The following is a 20,011-nucleotide window of genomic DNA, read 5'->3' as shown; positions in this document are numbered from 1 at the left end:
GGGGGGGGGGGGGGGGGCGGGGGAGTAGGGACAAGCAAAACCATCTGTGGTTAAACACTGCTGCTCTAGAGTATTATAAGAGTTTTGAAAAATTGTTGTGTAAAGTTTTCTTCTCTTCCAGTTTTAGCCACACTCAAAAATGCAAAAGAGAACCTGGAAAAGAGTGCAAATGCTAAAGCTCAGTTTGTATCATTCAAAATTCTTAGGACAATTCCCCACTTTTTTGCCCAAATCCAATGATTATAACTTGGAAAGGCTCTTACAAGAAGACATGTTGCAAGTTGGAAGCAAAATGTCTGTTGTCAGGTCAGCACAGAGCCTGAGAACTCTAGTTGTAGAGCAAAGCCGTGCACAGGCTGATCCTGGGGTCTTCCTTCATAGACCTGAAGAAGCTGGGGCTTTAGCCAGAAGTTATTTGAAAGCCTCTCCATGCTGGGAGTGTGAGAACTGCTGGGCAGACATCAGTCTTTTCAGCTGGGTTGTTTCCAGCTGCCTCATTGAATACAAAGACAAATTATGAATATTGAAAGCTCCTTGAGAATAGGGACCATGTGTTAGACACATTGGGGTTATTAAGAAGCATAACTCATAATTAGCAATAAATGAGTTGGTATTGCAGGCATTTGTTGACAAATATTTATTCAGTGCTTATTATATACAAGTATAATATTACGGTATTATAATTTTAATGATAATATAATATACCTAGCAACATTATGATTATTTGATTAATTAGCCACAAAACTTTTGGGTATTGCTTTTGTGGTAATAGAGAAACAGCTTGAAATGTTTTAAGCGTAAAACAAAATAACTAGGAAGGTAGTCGCCCGGCTCTGCAATGTCGCAACAGTAGAATCTAAATCAACTCCTGCTACATAGATTTGCCACATCTGATGACAAAAGTGAACTGATATCTAGGAGTCTGGCAGTCATTGTGATCACACCCAAAACACGCACACCAGAAGGACAGTCATAGATTTCAACCCTTGATAATGGATACAACATGTAACTTGGACCATAAAATTTCTAGGCTGTGAGAACCAAGTTTTTAATATGAAAATATCTCATTAGACGTGTCATTGAATGTGTTTCCACACATCCTCAAGGGGTAATTAAAAAATGGTGGTTATGTTGCTTCAGAACATAGACTTCGAACACAAGGCATATATTTTTTTTTAGGTTTGAGTCTACTTTCCGTCGTATCTCGGAGTACCCATTTGCAAAATAGAAAATAATACTAGTTGTGTGTTAAGATGTATTTGATCAACGTGGTTACAAAGTTCACTAAAGTATTGGGCTTGGGTTTCCTTTGGCAGTGTCCTAAACACACAGAGTGAGTATGCTGGCAGAGGACATTTGTTGAAAAGGATGAAATTTTATGCAGTCTTTCTTCCAGATAACCTGCCTGGATGCAATTATGGAGCTATTACATCTTTCAGGGACTATTGCCCTTGCAGAAAATTCCAGGGGAGGCTGGAAGTAGAGATAACTCGATCAGTAGGGAAGCAAGATTTCTTCTTTCTCATTCTCTCTTAAAAATTATATGAAAACTTTCCATAGTTACACATTTCCCTGTTTAGTGCAGGGTTGGTAATTACTGCCCATCTCTTATTTCTAGCAGCATAATGTATAACCTTCTTTATGGGAACTAATGGGTGCACACAGGGGCCATTTGTTTATAGATTAAAAGAGCCAAAAAGGACCTTGAGGGGCTTGTTTTGGTTTTCCTATCTCCAAGCAGAAATCTAAAGAATGACACATTTGCATTCCCAGGAGAATGCTAAGTCCCTGCCCTAGAGAACCCTGGAAAGATGGAAGCACTCAACAGCTGGTGGCAAGGTAGGGACAGGTGGCATGGGAAAGTGTCCCCAGAGGCTTGGCTTCCCCATCCCCGTGGCAACACTTGGCCCAGAGAGAGTGTGCTGGCAACACTGTCATGCTTCTTGGGGACATGTATTTCAAGTTTAAAGCAAAATAATGTGCATGGTGTGTTGCTTGGTGGACATTACCTGCTCACAGGTAAAAGGAAGTCTGCAATAGGCCAAGCTATTGCTTCCCATGAAGGGAGCATCCCAAGGTCAGGTGCTTGCAGGGGAGGAAAGGCCCTAAGAAACATGGGTGAAGGGGAGGGAAGGGGCTGACAAGCCTTTTCTTTAGCATGTCAGTAACAAAGCAGTTGAAGTATAGACCCAGGATTTGAATTAGGCCAATCTGGGTGGAAATGCTAGCTCCATGCACTTAGTAGCTAGATAAGTTTGGGCAAGTGGTCTAGCAGTTTACTCATCTGTGAAATGGTGACAGGAATAATGGACTTATAGGGTTGTTTACATCATTAAGTGCAAAATTCATTATAAAGTGCTTTAAAAACAAACGTGTAGACTGAGAAGTCTGAAGACCTAGCTTATAAAGTTGATTTGGACATCAACTAGCTTGGTCACGTCTTAAAATTTTTCAGCATCACTTGCTCCATCTATCACCGTGTTGTCAGGGAGGAGAGAGGTATGGCTAGAAGCTCTTTCAGTTAAAAAGTTATCAAATGCCATATAAGGAATCGAAGTAAAATAATTAACATAGGAGTGGAAAAATGAACTAGTTGCAGAGCTTTACAAGGACCCCAAGAAGGTATATGAGACAGAGAGTTAAACTGAGAATAAAACATAAACTACATTTATGTTTCTTCCTCTTTGTGCCTCTAAAACAAGAAACAGAAATTAGTCTCAAGAGATGAGTCACCCTATTGTGTTGCATAAAACTTAACGTTGAGGCTCAGAAGGAAAGAAAGGGAGAAGTAAGTGTGGACCTCTTGTGATGTAAATGAGTGACAGTCTGTTTGATCCTGGTCCTTTAAGACTCAGAATGCTGCTGTCTTTATCCTTTCTTGTCTCTCCTGCAAAATGGGTCCCTCCTTTGTGGAGTTCAGGAGAGATTGATGAGATAATGTCTGCCCAGTGGCTTCATTTCCTTAGGCGAAGCCCCCTTTGCAACTGTACATTTTGATCATCATGACTATTTGAGCCTCTGAAATACTGCCAAAGAGAACAAGGGGAGCCTGCCAGGAAGAGAAACGACCTAGGGCAAGAGATGACAAAGAAATGGAACGAAGGGTGAGGTTAAAAAAAATAGGGAAAAAAAAGAGAAGTAATTGCAAGAAAGAAATTAGAACAATTACATAAACAGAGATTGACTTCAAGGACACATGGCCCAAATCCCAGAATTAGAGTAAGGCATGCAGTGGATAAGAAGAAAAACACAACCAAAACCTTTGAGAGTTAAAATGTCAAATTCTCCAGGGGTGATCAGAGAGGTTCCAGAATAGAAGCTTCAGGTAGGCTGTATTAAAAAAGAAAAAAAATGAAAAAGGAAAACCAAAAATTTCCAATAAGCCTTTGTATTTTTCACTCCTGTCTCTCAGAAAAGATTTTTCAGCCATAAGATATTGCATATCATCGGTAGAAATACAATGAAATATAGAGACTAACTATGGATTTTACAGCCTATTAAGGAAGTTTATCATGAATTTTTTGTTGCAGTGCCTCTTCCTTTTCAACTCATTCACCGGTGTTCTAGACAAAGCTCCTTTCAGCTTGCTCCTTCTTGTCAGTAGAATTATCGATAGATTGGCCTGTATCAGATTGTCTTGGTGCCATGATTAATGGCTGGCATTCTTTCTTTGAATAAAGCAAATGATCTTAATGACTTCAAGAGTCTACATCTGAAATGTTTATCACAGTGGTGGAGCTAGCATAGACAGTGAGCCAGCATATGATGATGAATTGGACAACTAACGAGGTTGCGCAGTTAAGTGAAAAAAGAAAGCCTAAGAACAAACATACGTTTTGGTGTGGATGTTTTCATGAAATCAACTTAGCAATTTATCAGTTGTGTATTTGCTTGCTGTAGGTTATAAATTAAGGTTGTGTTTATCTATAAGAAGTGTCTTGAGCTGCACAGAACAGGTGATTTGGGGCCTGAGACACTGTTATGGAGTTAGATGGTCAACTCACAGGATAATACCCAATACCTTTGGAGCAGTCCTTGCTTGCTCCTTACTATCTAAAGAAGGAAAGAGAAGAGAGGATGTATCCCCGGAAACAGACATTCCTGGGTACTGGCTTCTTTGGGAGCTTGGAGTGGTGTGGTGTGTGGGGAATTTACATTTAAGGATCTTGCCACCCCCGCTGTAGCCAGCTTTCCTACTACCCCTCCCCCCCACTCCCTCCCATCTATGCCCCCAGCCCCTGCCCTTAGCTTCTCCCCTCTGAGAAAAGAGGTTCCACATTTGTACATGATTTAGGAAGAGTCCAACGAAGTCAAGTACTTATTCTCCCGCACTAGGCCCACCCTGTCAGACTCATAAGCAATGATTTTAGCTTACTATTTGTTGAATTGATAATGACTTTTAAGGTAATAGTATTTCCCAAGCCCTGCAGAAGATAACAAGGAAGAGATAAGACACTTTTTTGAAAAGAACTAAAAATCTGATGAGGACTCATTTAAACATCCGTGTTAGACATTTGCAGTCAATCAAACTAGAAGGACTGGCAGAGACAGCCTAGTTTATCCTCCATATTTACTGTGCTTCAGGGAGGTAAGATGTCTGCAATTCTTATCTCTTGATTCTTAAAGTAGTTTTTCTTTTCATTCAACAAACATGGGAGTGCCTCCTATTTGTCATTGATGGGTGTAATCCTGAACAAGACCACAAATTCCCTGCCTGAAGCAGCTCACAGAGCCCATAACAGATAATCAAGTCACCAGGCAAATGAACAAAAAGAATGAGGGATATAAAGAAATCTGCGGGCGGAGCACCTGCCCTGTCCAATAAATTTAATTTTTCTGTTAGCCACATTTTGAAAATAAAAAGAAGTTTGTGAAGTTAACTCTAATAGTACATTTTGCTCAACCCAGTTATCCAAAATTGTATCATTTCAATATGTGATCAATGTATACAAAATTATTAGTGAACCATTTTCTTTTCTTTTTTTCCTATTAAGTCTTCAAAATCTGGTCTTACCGCACATCTCAGTTGGGCCTCTCCACATGTCCAGTGTTCAACAGCTACATGTAGTTAGTGGTTACTATATTGGACAGAGCAGTTGACGGAAAGTTTCTTGGAGGAGGAAGCATTAAGCCAGAAAAGGGTAAGTCAGTCGGGAGAGTGGATGGAGATGGGAGAGTTGGAGAAGGCTTCTGGACTTTGAGGGGCCAGAAAGCTTAAACACTCAAAGGTGAGAGAAGGCAGGTGTCTTATAGGAAATGCATGGAATTCACTGTAGCCTCTCTTGGCATGTAAGGGTTGCCATTTCTATAGATGGGGAAGGTAGGCAGAGGACTAAGTTTGAGAGAATGAATGTGAGTCCACTTTGGGACGTTTCCAATTTGAGTTGTGTGTGGATTACCAAGTAAAGGTCTGAGATGGGAAGAGCTACAGGAATTCAGAGACCTCAGTGTGGCCTGGACCAGAGTGCAGCAGCTTTAGGAGGGAGGTGAGAACTTAAACAGTGCTTTACAAGATGGGGATAGCCAGTGCCATGTATCCTACAATGGGCAGGGGTTACTGGGTTCTCAGCTTTTGCCACTGAACACAGAGGAAGAGACACAGCAAAGTTAGTTACTGGAACCATCAAAAGTTTATGTTACGCCAATTTAGCCTGTATGTATCCTTCATACTCCATTATCTTATAAACAAAGTAGTGTTTCTGGTTATGCTAGAATGCCATTTGGATGTAGGATGACAGACTTTGTATTGGGATATTTATATTCTAATCCTTCATGAAATCAAGATCCATTTTGTGTGCTTTTGTGGAATGTTATGAATTTTTAAGGTGGTACTAAGAAAGATCATTCACTGAAATGTATAATTTTTACTGGGTAATTTTGTGGTCTAGGCGTACGTCAAGTAAATTGAACCTAAGCATCACACTTATTTGTCTTTTTTATCCAAATTGTTTCTAAGGATACAGCATCTGGGTATAGGCAAGATTTATGTATGTATGTATTTTTTAGTGAGGGAAAGCAAATGAAATAGTATGCTATATCCATAAAAATTAAATTTATATTAAAGGGTGCCAAACTCACCAGCATCTTGGGAACTCCTTTCTTCTATGATTTTAGGGGCTAGCAGGACTGATATGGGCTTACAGGACTCACAATTGAAAAGTATGGAAGTTGTCGGACTGGCAGAAAGGCTGTAAAGGAACGAAATGCTGAGCATTAGAACATACAATGGGTGAATACAATAATTTAAAAAGGATTTGACTGGCTTTCTTTTCCAGAGGCAATGACAGAAGGTGTATATTTTTATTCCCTTCTTTAAAATTGATGAACATAAAAGAGGAAATTTTAAAAGAAAGCAAAAAGTTAATTGCTTACAAAATGCAATTACTGCCTCTTCCTCCTGCTGGGTCCTTGGAGCCCAGCTAAGACTGTAAAATACCAGATGAGCGGGGCTGCTGGAGCAGAAGGAGAGAGAGACAGCCCTTAAACCAGCATGCCAGTGTCTATGCCTCTGGGTTGTTTGCGGTGGAAAGGGCAGGGGACTGTACTCTTTGTCTCTACTAGGGCTTGGAAGTCAAGATTCACCAAGCATTGGAAGTGCTACTATCAAGTATTTGATGGCTGCAATGCATTATGAAGCCTCTTGTAAAATCCCTGTCAAGCAAAATGGCTGTAAGAGCCACTTTTGTTTTGCTGCCAAAAGGACCATTTGGTTTCTGCTAATTTAGTTACAGGTATAATCAGATGTTTGCTTATTGCTCTTGGTAATTTCACCATCCTAAATATCACGGCTTCAGTGGTGCCCAAGAAAAACTCCAAAGTTCAGTTTCATTAAACTCTATTGATTGAGCTCCAAATTTAGGCAAACCCCTATGCTGGTGGTCCATGACTTACTAGGATATGACCATGCATGGAACCTGTAAGAGAATTGAGGAACAGGGTCACTTATAACATAAAGTGACACCACCTGGGGTTGTGCAACTTTGTGGCCCTGGAGATATCTCTCTCTCCCTCCCTTCTTTTTCTTCTTCTTCTCTCTCTCTCTCTCTCCCTTTCTCTCTTTCTCTCTCCTTCCTCTCTCCACCCTCTCCTCCTCCCTCCCTCCCTCCCTCTCTAGCTATCTAGAGGTGACTGTAATACAAGATACCATAGAAGTGATGTCAGGGAGGTACATATTACTTTAAAGCAAAAGTTGGCAAACCATTTCTGTAAAAATCCAGAGTGTGAAATTTTTAGGCTTTGCACGCCTTATGGTCTCTGTCATACAACTCAACTCTGCCATTGTCACACAGAAAGCAGCCATAGACTATAGTTAAGTCAGTGGGCATTGCCATATTCTAATAAAATTGGACTTACAAAAGCCGGTGGTGGACAAGCCCATGGGTCGTAGTTTGCTGACCACCGATTTAGAGCATAGAGAGAGGAGACAGCATTACTGGATATGAAAGTCAAGCCCTTGTGGAGGAGATAGCCCAAGACATGGTTCCACTGGGATGTGTGATATTTCTGCAGGGATACCTATTTCCAGGCTAGTTGAGTCTTGCTTCTTCTGAAATCATTTTATCTATGATAGTTTCCTGTCTTCAGCTTTTGTACGTGTCTCTTGAGCACTGAGGCCAGGTGATCATTTTGTGCTCTTACAGAGTTTAGAGGAAGGAGTTATAACATACAGCACATGCTCAACAAATCCCTTTGGAAAGGAGTAGGATAGAGGCTTCAAGGAAAGTCTCCCAGAGCTTTTAAGCTCTGCTCTACTAAAGAACCAAAGCCACAGCCAAAGACGAGGGCCAAGCCATGCCTTGAGTACCTTGTCTGGAGCTGTAGATGCTCACAGGGCTTCTGACATAGACATTGATGCCCTTTGATTTCAGACCGGATGCTAATGTTAAAGGAGATGACTTCGACTCCATTTAATGGGTGGTCACCGTGCTCATATGGTAGAAACCTGAGGTGACCGTGAATATGAAGTGCCACTGTTGTTCAGGAGATGTAATTTGTTTTGTTTTCTTTTCCTTGTTTGAACCAGTTCTCATGAACTCTGTAGCCTTGACCTGGGTCTATCAAGTTCAGTGTCAGGTAAGGAGAGTGTGCTGACTTCCATCTTGGCAAATCCCTGCCAGGCAAACCTTAATGGCCTCATAGACATCTGTCTGGAAGCTCCACGTTGAAATCTTCAGCAGCAATAGTTTACTTCCTGTTTCAGAAACATTCTAAGGCTTGCTACTCCCTGTGCCCCTTGGACCAGCAGTACCAAAGCCACCTGGGAGCTCATTGGAACTGCAGCCCCACCCTTGGTCTGCTGAATCAGAACCAGAATTTTAACAAGATGCTCAGCTAATTCACATGCAAATTCAGATTAAAGTTGGAAAAGCCATGCTATAATGGGCACTTTTCATTTTGAAAGGCTTTTCAGCACTTTCTAATAAATGTATCATCTGGTTGCTAAAATCTCTTTCCTGGAAATATTCACGGTTGTAGTACATATTATTGTTGTCAGAGGAGATTTTTAGAACTTGTCTAAAAAAAACTGAGCATGTCATCCTTGGTTACAATACAGCTCTTTCCCACAATTTGGAAGTCTGCACACTTGGTAAATAAATGTTTTCCTCGCTGTGGAAATAATTACTCCAGGATGTAAAAATATTGAGAGCTTATTGTCCCAGTGTTTTCAGGTCATTTCTTCTCTACGACACATCTTGGGGAAAATACATGATGGGTTTTTGTCGCTATTTATAAAATGATCATGTTTGGTCATAAAAATGTAGCAGAGCTGAGTTGTGGCCATTACCAGAGCTAGGACAAGGAATTTCTGGATCTTTCTCTGTGTTCAGTGATAATGTGTCTATCTTTGGAGCAGATGGAATAAACATATCAATGAACTCTAAATGAAAACGGGGGAAGATGGAAGAAAACTAAGCAACCCTAATTGTTACTAATGGCACCATTTATTTTGCTCTAGTTTTTTAATTATACTTTTCATGATAAATATAATTGTTCTCAAAATTGGTATGGATGTGTGAAGGCAGAATAGAAAGCTATGAAAATCATCAAAGAATGTGGGCTTTCTCTTTCACAGAGGTTAAGGTGCACTCCAACTCTCAGAGATTTTTCTAAAGAGATAAAACATAATTCTGTTTTCCCCATTTGGAACAAGGAGGAATGATGCTCTGGTTTTCAGCCGGCTTTCAGCATCGCCTCTTCCTCTCTCTAGTTTTTATTAAGTTGTTAGTTCTTCGAGGGTAGGGGCTTGTCATCTTTCTCTATCTGTCACAGTCCTACCCATAACATGGTGTGTAATCAAAGGGTTTTGGAATGAACAAAACAAAAATAAGAGGAGGGCGATATTGGGTGGGAAGCATCTGCAAATTGGCTTCCATTAGTAGCAGAAAGTTCCCACATGATCCTTCGAATGTGTTTTTGCCTTATGATCTTCACAGCTGTTTAAAGACAATAAATAAATACACACATAAATAAAGGTAGTGGGAAGGCCCTGAGTGACAGATAGCTATTGTCAAGTGTATATGTTTATATCTTTTATGAGGCTTTCTGTACTCTTCCAGTCTTATACATTTTGGATGACCTTGAAGATGTGCGGATATTGAGAAACCTAGTGAAAGAATATATTCCCCTTGGATATCTAAGCAAGGAGTATTAAAAATAATTTTAATTGCTGCACTTTGCATCATGAACGCATTTTTTTGCTTCTATATTAATAGTTTAGGAAAATGAAGAGAAGCCACGGAACTACGTGATCAATACAGGCTTATGATGGGAAGAGGCGCCAGTCATGTAAATGCAGGAACAAAGCCATGAATCTCGGCATTAAGTGACTCTAAATGAAAAGCCACCAGGAATCTTCCTGAAATTGGATAAAAATAAAGTATACTAGGTCGATGTGTTTTGTTTATATTATAAATAACCCATTAAAAATATAACAAATGCAGTCTAACTCTGGGGAAAGAAGCCAGACAGCACAGTTTAGCATACCAGTGTGTTTAGGTGTACCTAAATGAGCTGTAACTCTCTGTCTTACCTTGTTAAGGACGTCATCAGGGGTACTATAAACACTTGTTCTTTAGGGAGTCTAATTCAGCAGTAAAGAAAGAAGTCTCCAGCAGACACTGAAATAGCAAACCAAACTCAAGTGTGTTTTTGACCGAAAATAAGGACATTTTAGCTTGAGAAATTAATGGCCTTTGGTAGTTTCAAAAACGGAATAAGGCTAAAAATAAAACACCGGTGGATGTTATTAAGCATCATACTTCTTAATATTAAAATCATCTTATAACATCACATTGAAAACTCTAAAAAACCAAAAATCAGCATGTGACACTTTTGCTACAAGCCAAAAGAATTTTGACTCAGATTTTGGACAGCAGCCACTAGAGCGAGTTTTTCCATCCATGCCCATGCAGTGCATATTTGAAACACCATTCATCCAGATAGTGGCCCTATTTAGAAGACATGATCAATGGTTCAGAGATTTAAAATTCCCCATAAATATTCAGGTATGTGATGGACTAAACTATAATGTTCTATCTGTGGGTCAAAGGCTATGGAAAATAGGAATCTTGTTCACTTTCCTTGAGTGGTGAACTGTTACCTCAGTGGAAAAACAATTTTGTGGAATTTATGTATCTGGTTCTCTTCCAATCCTGTTAAAGATTATGGCCTTTGAGAAATAAATCTGTTGAGTTGATGAAGGTGAACATTTTGAAGCTTAAAAGTACCTCAGAAATCGTGTAGTCCAGCACCTTCATTCTATGAATAAGCAAATTGAGAGGCAGAAATATAAACAACGTTATCAAGGTGCCACGATAAATCTGGTGTCAGCGAACTATGGCCCGCCAGCCAACTAGAGACTTTTTTTTTTGGTAAAGTTTTATTGGAACACAGCCACACCCTTTGATTTACATATCATCAGTGGCTACTTCAGATTCAACAGTAGAGTTGAGGAGATGCAATAGAGACCATATGACCCTCAAAGCTGAAAGTGTTTATTATATGTCTCTTTACCAAAAAAATGTTTGCGGCTCCCTGCTATAAATGGCATCCTTAGAACTTAGTCGCCTGCCTTCCAGGCCAGTGTTCTTCCATCTATATCTTTTTTTCACTTTTAGTTCACAAAAGGTGCATACATTGTCATATCAGTTCCTTCCCCTCTCTCCACTTTCTTCTTTTTAATAACTTCTTCTCCTTTATTCCTACTGGGACATAATTGAGGATAGTTTTTAAGTAATAATTTTATTATCTTACTCAGAAATAATAAAAAGAATTAATGGAATTGGAGATAGCTATTAGATATACTTTTAACATAGGATTCTAAAAGTCATTAAGTAAGGCTAAGATTAGTCCAGACAAGCAAATACTTTATATGTTAATCCATAAACATTCAAAAAGGATGAAAATATATGTGTATGTCCCCTACAAATGGTGAAAATGTAATTTTCACAGTGGATAGCTAACTCAGAAAATGTTTGAATTTCTCATACACAGTTCATAAGGATGAGTCATCTAAAACTAAGGCAAATGTGAACATGAATGCTGCCTCTCAAAATGATGAGTGTTTGCAAAAGTGTTTTAACAACACATTTGAAAATTAGATTAGGCCATTTGGCAGATTCAGTCAATGCTGGATTTCATTAATCCTATAATCATTGTCAAGTTCTATGACATGATGCATTTGGTGGGTCCTGAGAGCATGTTCACGGTTCATATTACAGCTAAGAGCAAAAAAAAAAGCCCTAGATGAAGGAGGAAAAAGCATTTAGTGGTCACTGTGGGTGAAATAGTTGTCTACATGGGAAAATTGGAGACGGGTAAGGGAGATTTTCGGCTCCTGATGCCTGAATTTCCCAGCATGAGACTTCTACCTGAGGAGTTTCGATGAGAGCTCAGGTTTCAGGGAACCACCTAGAGCCAGGATGATGTCCAGATAGGGTGAGTCGCGATGCCTGCCTTCCTCAACAATGCCATGAATTCCATGAGGGCAAGTACCCCATCTGCTTGTCACGGCATTAGTCCCACACAATGACTGACACAAACGCCCTCAATCAAATGTTTGGAATGATTGAACAGATGAATGTAGTGTCATGAGGGCACTAGGAGCTTGGAAGAGAGAAAGAGTTCTCAGGCTCTCAACAGAACCAGAAAAGTTCTACTTTCAGTTATAGCCGAGAGTAGGAACTGTATTATAGGGTCTCCATATCGTACACAAGGCCGATCACAGAACCTTGCAAAAAGGAGTCAACACCCAATGAATGCTTGTGGATGAATCGTAAAGGCCTCTGTGTAGCGGCTTGGCTTGTATAATTCCTTGTGTATCCACTCTTAGTCTGTTCTCAGTCCACGTTGGCCAGGCTTCCCTCCAGTCATCAGCTAAACCAAACTCTTTACTGTCTTTCAAGAGATTCATTCGCCACCTCAGATCCTTTATGGGAAGAGGAAGGATGAAAGGGATAGATATGTGTCTCACATTCACTAGCAAATGTGAATGGTCTAGTCTGGCTGTGCCCTGGGCTCCTCACACATCAAGACATCTGTGAGCGGCTTTCTAGCTGGGGTAGGATGTTCTTTGATTTTCAGACTCTTGTTCTGGTGCCTGGCATGTGCTGTTGCCGTGATCTCTTGTCCCTTGCTACCTTGCCATCACCACCAGAATGTGGGGGCCTGTCCGTCCTAACTGTCCCAGCGCCTCCTCATAAATACTAAGACACCTTTTGTTCCACTTTCCACTTGCTGATAATGTTATTAACTTCTGTTCCCATCTTGAAATCTGCCCTTGGAATAATCCTAGGAGTCTTTGGGGGGCCCTTTTCTGTCATGTCCCAACTGCCCACAGTTACCAGAGTCCTTGTGTAAAAGGTTCTAACAGCTTGTGTGTCATTAGTTGACAGAGTATCTGCCATTTCCAGGCCTGTGTGAACTTCAGGAGTCAAGTCTGAACAGACTGTGGTGTGAAGTGGTCATTATTGCTGGGTTTTGAAGGCTTCAAGTCTGAAATTTATGATAACTTTGCATCCTTAAAACATGATCGAATAAAGAAAAGGGTCACTAAATGCAAAGTATAAAGCTTGATTGGGTACTGAATCTCAAACAAAAGAAATCCTACAGATGAACCTTATTAGGATAATTGGGGAAATTTTAATATGGACTACATGTTAGATAACATTGTACCAATATTAAATTTGAATGCAATACGGTATTATAGTTTTAGAGGAGAATGTCTTTTTTCTAAAGAGGTAGATGCTGCACAGTTTTGCCGTGAAGTGTCCTGATATCTGTTACTTACTCTGAAATGGTTCAAGTAAACATTTTATACACATAAACAGAGATAGGGAGAGGGTAAAGGAGCAAAGGGAGAGAGGATAAAACAAACATTGCAAAATATTAACAACTGGTAAACGTAGGTCAGTGTTTCTTAACCTCCACACTATTGACATTTGGGGCTGGATCATTCTTTGCTGTGGGGCCGTCCTGGGCACTGTGGGATGTGTGACAGCATCGCTGGCCTCCACCCACTAGATGCCGGTAGAACTCCACCACCCCCAGGTGTGACAACCAAAAATGTCTCCAGACATTTTGAAATGTCCACCAGGGGGCAACATCTCTTGTTATTGAGAACCACTGCGCTAGGTGAAGAGTACAAGGATGGTGCTTATATTCTCCTTTTAACTTTTCTATCTGATTGAAATTTCTCAAAATGAGAAGTCGGGGAAACAAACAATCTTGGTTGAGTGTGTGAGCTTGCCGTCACCGGAGCCATTTCCAGCTAGGGGAACCTTGAATTGGAAAAACAAATAACCATATATCAAGGAATCTGATCAAAGCTTAGGAAATGTAGCATCAGTAAGGTTTAGATTTAAACCCTTCCATTTCGCTTTGGGGCCTCTGAATTTCAATTTCATCGTCACAAAAACAGGACGCTTTCAGGAATGCTGAGGCAGCAAGTTCCTGTGGAGGACACTGTTGCCTTTCAGGCTGTAGCGTCCATCTCTTGAAATCCTGGACCCACGTGGACACTGTCATGTGGCTTTTGGAGGCTGCTCCAAAGTTAACTGCTGTGCATTCATTTGTTTGTTGAAACAAATGCTATTATAAAACAGTTTCCATGTGGCAGATCCTGATGTCAATACTGATGTAAAAAGTGGTTGCAGTTTTGGATCTAATTATGCAGAGTGCAGGCTTGTTGGCCATTGGTGAACTCCAAGGTGAGGACAGAAGGCCTAGGAGTCCCATGAGTGCCATGTCTGTACATTCTCATCATGCAGACACATAGATCCACCAGCCATTCAATGACAGAATGTAATATGAAGAGGTGATGATATTGCGTCTATGTATTTAGGTCCCCCATCCAAAAGCAATTGATAAAATTCCTCTTTCTGTATAATTTTGTAGTCCTTAGTTAAAGGACCACTTATGAGATGTGATCAAACAATACGATGAATATTTAAATTTAAAAAATTTATTACAGTAAAAGACACATTACCATTAATCCCCCTCAAAATACTCCCCTTTGTTTCAAATACATTTGTCCCATCATTCTTGCCACTTTCTGAAAGTCCTCTTTCATGAGTGTCTTGACTTCATCCTCCATCATGACAACGCTCCGTGTCACACATCGCTTCTGGTACAGCAATTTGTATCAAATAAAAGCATTGCAGTGTATCTTCATCCACCTTATTCACCGGACCTGGCACCGTACAACTTCTGGCTCTTCCCCAAAGTCAAAATGATTCAGGACATCAAGGCGGCCACGACAGCGTAACTAAAGACACTCATGAAAGAGGACTTCCAGAACTGCTTCAGAAAGTGGCAAGAATGATGGGATAAGTGTGTTTGAAGTGAGGGGGAGTCTTTTGAGGGGGATTAATGGCAATGTGTCTTTTACTATAATAAATTTTTTTTATTTAAACATTGACGGTATTGTTTGAGCATACCTCACATGTGTCCCCTCAGTTAACAAACAGTATATATTACACATCTACCATTGCCAAGTACTGTGAACTCCAGGAATATGAAGATGAAGGAGACGTGCCTCTGTTATTACGGACATTGTCATTGGCTAAGTGATATCACAAGAGATAAAAGTTACAATGACTATATTAACAAATAAATGTTTATTGAGCACCAGCTAAGTGCAACATGTGCAATTTTTTAATGGTATGAATTCTCAGGAGCTTATAATCTAGGGAAACATGTATGCATATGCTAATTCTATTGGCCATTGTAGGAGGTAGGTGCTACCTAAATGGTGCAAACAGTGGCTTCCAGTAAGTATAGGGAAGTGAAGAGGTCATTCTAGGGCAGGAGTATTCAGGGACTGCTCTCTGCAGGCTGTGGCATTTGATAGGAGTTTTGAGGATGGATCAATTTTGAACAGTTACGGGGAGGAATGGGGAGTTGTATTGGGGGAAAAGGAGTGTTTTAGTCGAAGCGACTAGCATGATCAAAGATATGGAGATATGAGCATGGGGAACATGTGTGTTCAGTGTATGACAGGTGAGTTAGTTTAAAAGCCACAGAATATTGTACAAAATTAGTGTGATGACAGACTAGAAAAGAAGATCTGGGCCAGGTGATTTGGGGTGTTGATTTTCTATGTCGATGGGTCTGGTTTTCATTGTCTATTTTGTTCACTGATGTTTTTCAAGCACCTAGAACAGCATGTAGTACATACTAGGGACTCAATCAATATTTGTTAGATGCATATGAAAGACTAACAATAACAGCTATTTTTGAACACTTAATTCACATAGCTCTTATGACAATCGCACAAGGTGGTTAGTATTATCCTTAGCTTTCAGAAGATAAAGCTGCTGTGTTGGTGAGGATAAGGAACATCCTCATGTTCAGAGCTATAATAAGAGGTGGAGCCAAGGTTCAGTGAAGCTGTCTGTGTATAGACTTCATGGCTTGGCCTTATATATGCTTTATTCCTCCCTTGATTTTGCACAAATGGTAGCAGGCTGTGCATCTTTCTGCATCTTGCCTTCTTTTATTTTTATTTTTTCATTTACTTCAGAATCTTTCCAAATTTGTACACAAAGAAATTCCCCCATTCACAGCTGCATAGTATTCCACCATGCGTTTGTGCCATAGATTATTTAATTCATCTTATACTGGTAGACACTTAGGTCAAAGGGCATACACATTTATGATTTGGGTAGAGACTACTGAATTCCACTTCACGCGGGCTTGTTGAGATGCACTCTGAACACTATATGACAGCTGTGCCAACACTGTGTTTTCAAGCTTTCAGTACTACCTCTCTACAGCTTTTCCAGTGAAGCCACCAAAAATCCATATGGAATCATATTCCTTTCTCAGTTTCTTTTGATTAACATAAATTAATTACAAAAGTAATACATATTCATTATAGGAAATAAGGAAAAACAAAAGCAGATGAACCAAACCCCACCTCAATCTCAGAGCCCAGAGATAGCCATTGTGGAGCCATTCTTCCAGATTGTTGTCTTATGCCTATGTACATGGATATTTTTAAAAAGTATGTCATATTGTACATACTCTTTTTGTAATCAATTTTGTTCACTTGGCTTATGGTTGAATGGTATCCATTGTTGGATGAGCCATCATGGCGGCAGCCAGCCCCTCTTGTTAAGCTGTTGTGAGATTTGAAATGGAATAACCTGTCAACATGCCTAGAACAGTGCCTGACTAACAGCAGTTATTAAACCTATGTTATCCCTCTCCTCCCCCGACACACGCTCTTACCTGCTTGAAGGCAGGGAGCTACCATTTAAATGCCTAAGATTCTGTTGCCAGAACCATCATGTACCGTGTACTCTTTTAATTCAATTCACATTGAGCTTCTATCATGTGATGGACCCTGGTCTGAGGAAGAGAGATAGAAATCTGAAGGAGACCTGTTCCTTTCCCTCACAAGTGTGCCAGCTTGGCATATCCACTTGGCAACGTGTGCTTACCTGGGACATACAACTACAGACTCATGAGCATGGACTCCACCATTCTATTGAAAGGGGCTGGAGACTTCACCAGCTGACTGTTCCCACATTTAGCTCGGAAATGCCTCTCTGGGCATCCTTGCCCAACCTGGCCATTCTGTGTCTGTTCCCTCCTGTGCTATACAGGGCTAATTAGAATTCTCCTTCCAGATCCACAGAGTTGGAGAGTTCAGTGTGCTAATAGACGCAAATGCACTTTGAAAAATCGAATGTCTAATTCAAGGCAGAGCTGCATCTGACTTTAATGGCCCCCTGTGTGCAACGTTTGGGGATTCTAAGTATACATCCTCAGACTCTTAGGATGTCTTGAGTCTGTCACAGGATTGTTTACAGAGTGAGGCTAACGTTGGATGTGCACATTTTTGGAAGGAGAACCAGTTAGCCTGGATTTAATTCTCCCAGATACCCGATTAGGAAACAAGTAATTCAGTGGCGAGAGGTTTCTATTGAAACTCATGGATGTATAATCACACAATCAGTTTAATTGTGTGGGATGGCCAATCATGCAATGAAGCAGATAAAAATAATCAGAAAAATGTTTAAATTTGGTTATTAAAACATACATTCAATTTTTTTTAACCAGAGCTAAACTCTTGATTAATAATACATTTCTGCTTGGCTAACACGATTTGGTAATGAATATATTCTTGAGTTTCTGCTTTTCAGAGGCTTGACATTAATATTTAAGGTGGTTTTTAACTACCTGCTTTCCCCCCTTTACTGTATTTTCCTGTCCTTCTTGTCATAACAGAAGCGGAATCTTAAAAATAGTTGCTAGGATGATTCTTACTTCTGTCTGCATGGCTTTGATGTTATTTTCACCCTGTCGATGTAGCTTTCTTCACTTGCACCCACACTAGAAGCTGCTAATAAGGGTCCATAGGATGGAAACTGTTTTCTCTTGGATGAGACTGAAATACTGTGATGACTGCCCTAAAGCATGATTGAATAAAGAGAGTTATATTCTGAGATAGGAAAGAGCGCAACCTATTTCTGAAGTGTCCCTGTATCAACAGCATGATTAACTAGAACCAAAAGCCTTGGTGGTTCAATCAGTTCCTCGCTGATCCATGGGAACAAGAAATTGTGCAGGACAGGACCTCCTGATCCCCAATGGGGCACACCAAGTTGGCCACAAAAGGAACAAGGCTGCCACCAAGCTTGGAGCTTTTTAAATTCACCCAGAGCCACCTTTTATTCATTTTCTCCCTCCCTGCTTCCTTTCCCTTAATTTGCATTGCATGTCAACCTTGAATGTCACTTGCTTGCAAATTGTGTGGAGTTAGGCGTTCTATCAGTTTATGGGCACTGTAACCCAACCACCATTTACAGCAAAATAATTGAGAAGATGCTTCACTTTCATAACACCATCTGTAACACTACGTATCTTTGAGTTATTCTGAAAAATCTCTGTGAGTCCAAAGAGATAAGGATGATGAAATTCAGGGTCATGTTTGATTTTGTGGGATTTGTATGGTGTCATTCTATGTCAGGGATTAATACCTGAGTTAGATTTGGCTTATGTGAAATGGACGTGATAGTTAACTTCTCAACACCAATTTCAGAGGATGCAGCTTAATTCTGGCTACTGGTTGTAAATATTACAAGGTATAGAAGGAAGCCCATAAGCTGAAGTCATATTTAATTATGGTGCAGTGTAAGTAGTATGGAATTTAGAATAGGAAGCCTCGGGCTTCAGTCCTGGACATTCTCCTAACTAGTTGTGTAACGTCCACAGGAGTTTGTACTGGGGGGTGGAAATGGGGGTGGGATGGTATATATCTCATTTATCTGCATAACATTGCCATGAGCTGGGTGTCACTTCCATCTGACACAAAACTAAAACCCAGAAAGGCCAAGTAATTCGCCCAAAGCTGTGAAGCTATTCAGTGGCAAACCTCGGATTTGAACTCATTGTCCCTGATGTAAAGATACATTCTACTTATCCTAACTCGGCTGCCAGGGGAAACACTGAGATGGCTTCCTTTTTGTTTGAAGTGTATTGAGCACCAACTCTCTGTCAAGTCCTGACCTAAGAATGTACACTCATTATTGTATGAGCTAAGCAGGGGCACTCTTGGCATTTTTGCTGGATCATTCTGTGTTCCGGGGGCTATCCTGTGCATTGAAGGACAGTGAGCAACATCTCTGGTCTGTACCCATTGGATGCCAGAAGCATCCCTCTCCCAATTGTGACAAGCAACAGTGTCTCCAGATATTGCCAAGCATCGCCTAGATGCAAAACCAGCCCCAGGTGAGAATCACTGATTGAGACTAATTCTACTTTACAGATAGTGAAAATAAGTTAGAGAGAGTAGAGTCCAAGGTCACAGAGCCAGTAAATGGCCGAATGTAACTGTCTGACTTGGGACTTTGGATCCGGACCTGCCCTTCCTTTTTCTGATATTGAGGTGTGTTTCTAAGGAAATTCGGCTCACTGTAGTGGCCTGCAGGTAGGTTTTTTGTTTTGTTTTAATTTTTTTTCAATTGGGTAACAGTGTGTCTTTTCCAGGACCCGTCAGCTCCAAGTCAAGTTGTTGTCCTTCAATCTTACTTGTGGAGGGCGCAGCTCAGCTCCAAGTCCAGTCGCCACTTTCATTCTAGTTGCGAGGGGCACAGCCCACCATCCCATGCGGGAGTCAAACTGGCAACTTGTTGTTAAGAGCACGCGCTCTCACCAACTGAGACACCCGGCCGCCCCCCGCAGGTGGCTTTAAGACTGTGTCTTCTCCTAGGCCGGATTTGTCATCCAGATTTGGTCCTGGGCTGATAGATGTGCACACAGGAGGAGACCATGAGTTGCTTCCACCATTGGTCCCAATGCTAATAGCTGTGCACCTGTGCCTGTACCCTTCATAGCTGCTCTCACTTCGTGTAAAGCATGAAGATCTTTTCTGTCCAGGACAGTTTCAATCTGCTGCAAAGAATAGATGGGTGAGGCACAAAGTTGCAAACCAGTTCAGTCTGTGGTGGGGAGTTTCTGGAGAGACTGAAATAGCCCTGCCAATGTAGGTCGCTATTTTTAAGGC

The 20,011-nt window shown here is 40.7% G+C and overlaps 1 protein-coding gene across 7 annotated transcripts in view; it reads left to right on the top strand.

Moving 5' to 3' along the window:
• Nucleotides 1-20,011, top strand: part of FRMPD4 (FERM and PDZ domain containing 4) — a 748,742-nt gene that overhangs the window by 531,415 nt on the left and 197,316 nt on the right. Inside the window, exon 1 of one of the 7 annotated variants that reach the window (XM_019651213.1) lies at nucleotides 19,357-19,435. The exons of the other annotated variants lie outside the window; for them this stretch is intronic. The gene's annotated coding sequence lies outside the window, so the exon portion shown is untranslated. Of the gene's footprint in view, nucleotides 1-19,356; nucleotides 19,436-20,011 lie in introns of those variants that run through there. 7 annotated transcript variants of the gene reach the window in all.

This window comes from Hipposideros armiger, unplaced genomic scaffold, assembly GCF_001890085.2.
Source record: "Hipposideros armiger isolate ML-2016 unplaced genomic scaffold, ASM189008v1 scaffold_155, whole genome shotgun sequence".
NCBI classification, from domain to species: Eukaryota; Metazoa; Chordata; class Mammalia; order Chiroptera; family Hipposideridae; genus Hipposideros; species Hipposideros armiger.
The sequence above is the reverse complement of the archived record's forward strand: the minus strand, read 5'-3'. Positions and strand labels throughout refer to the sequence as shown.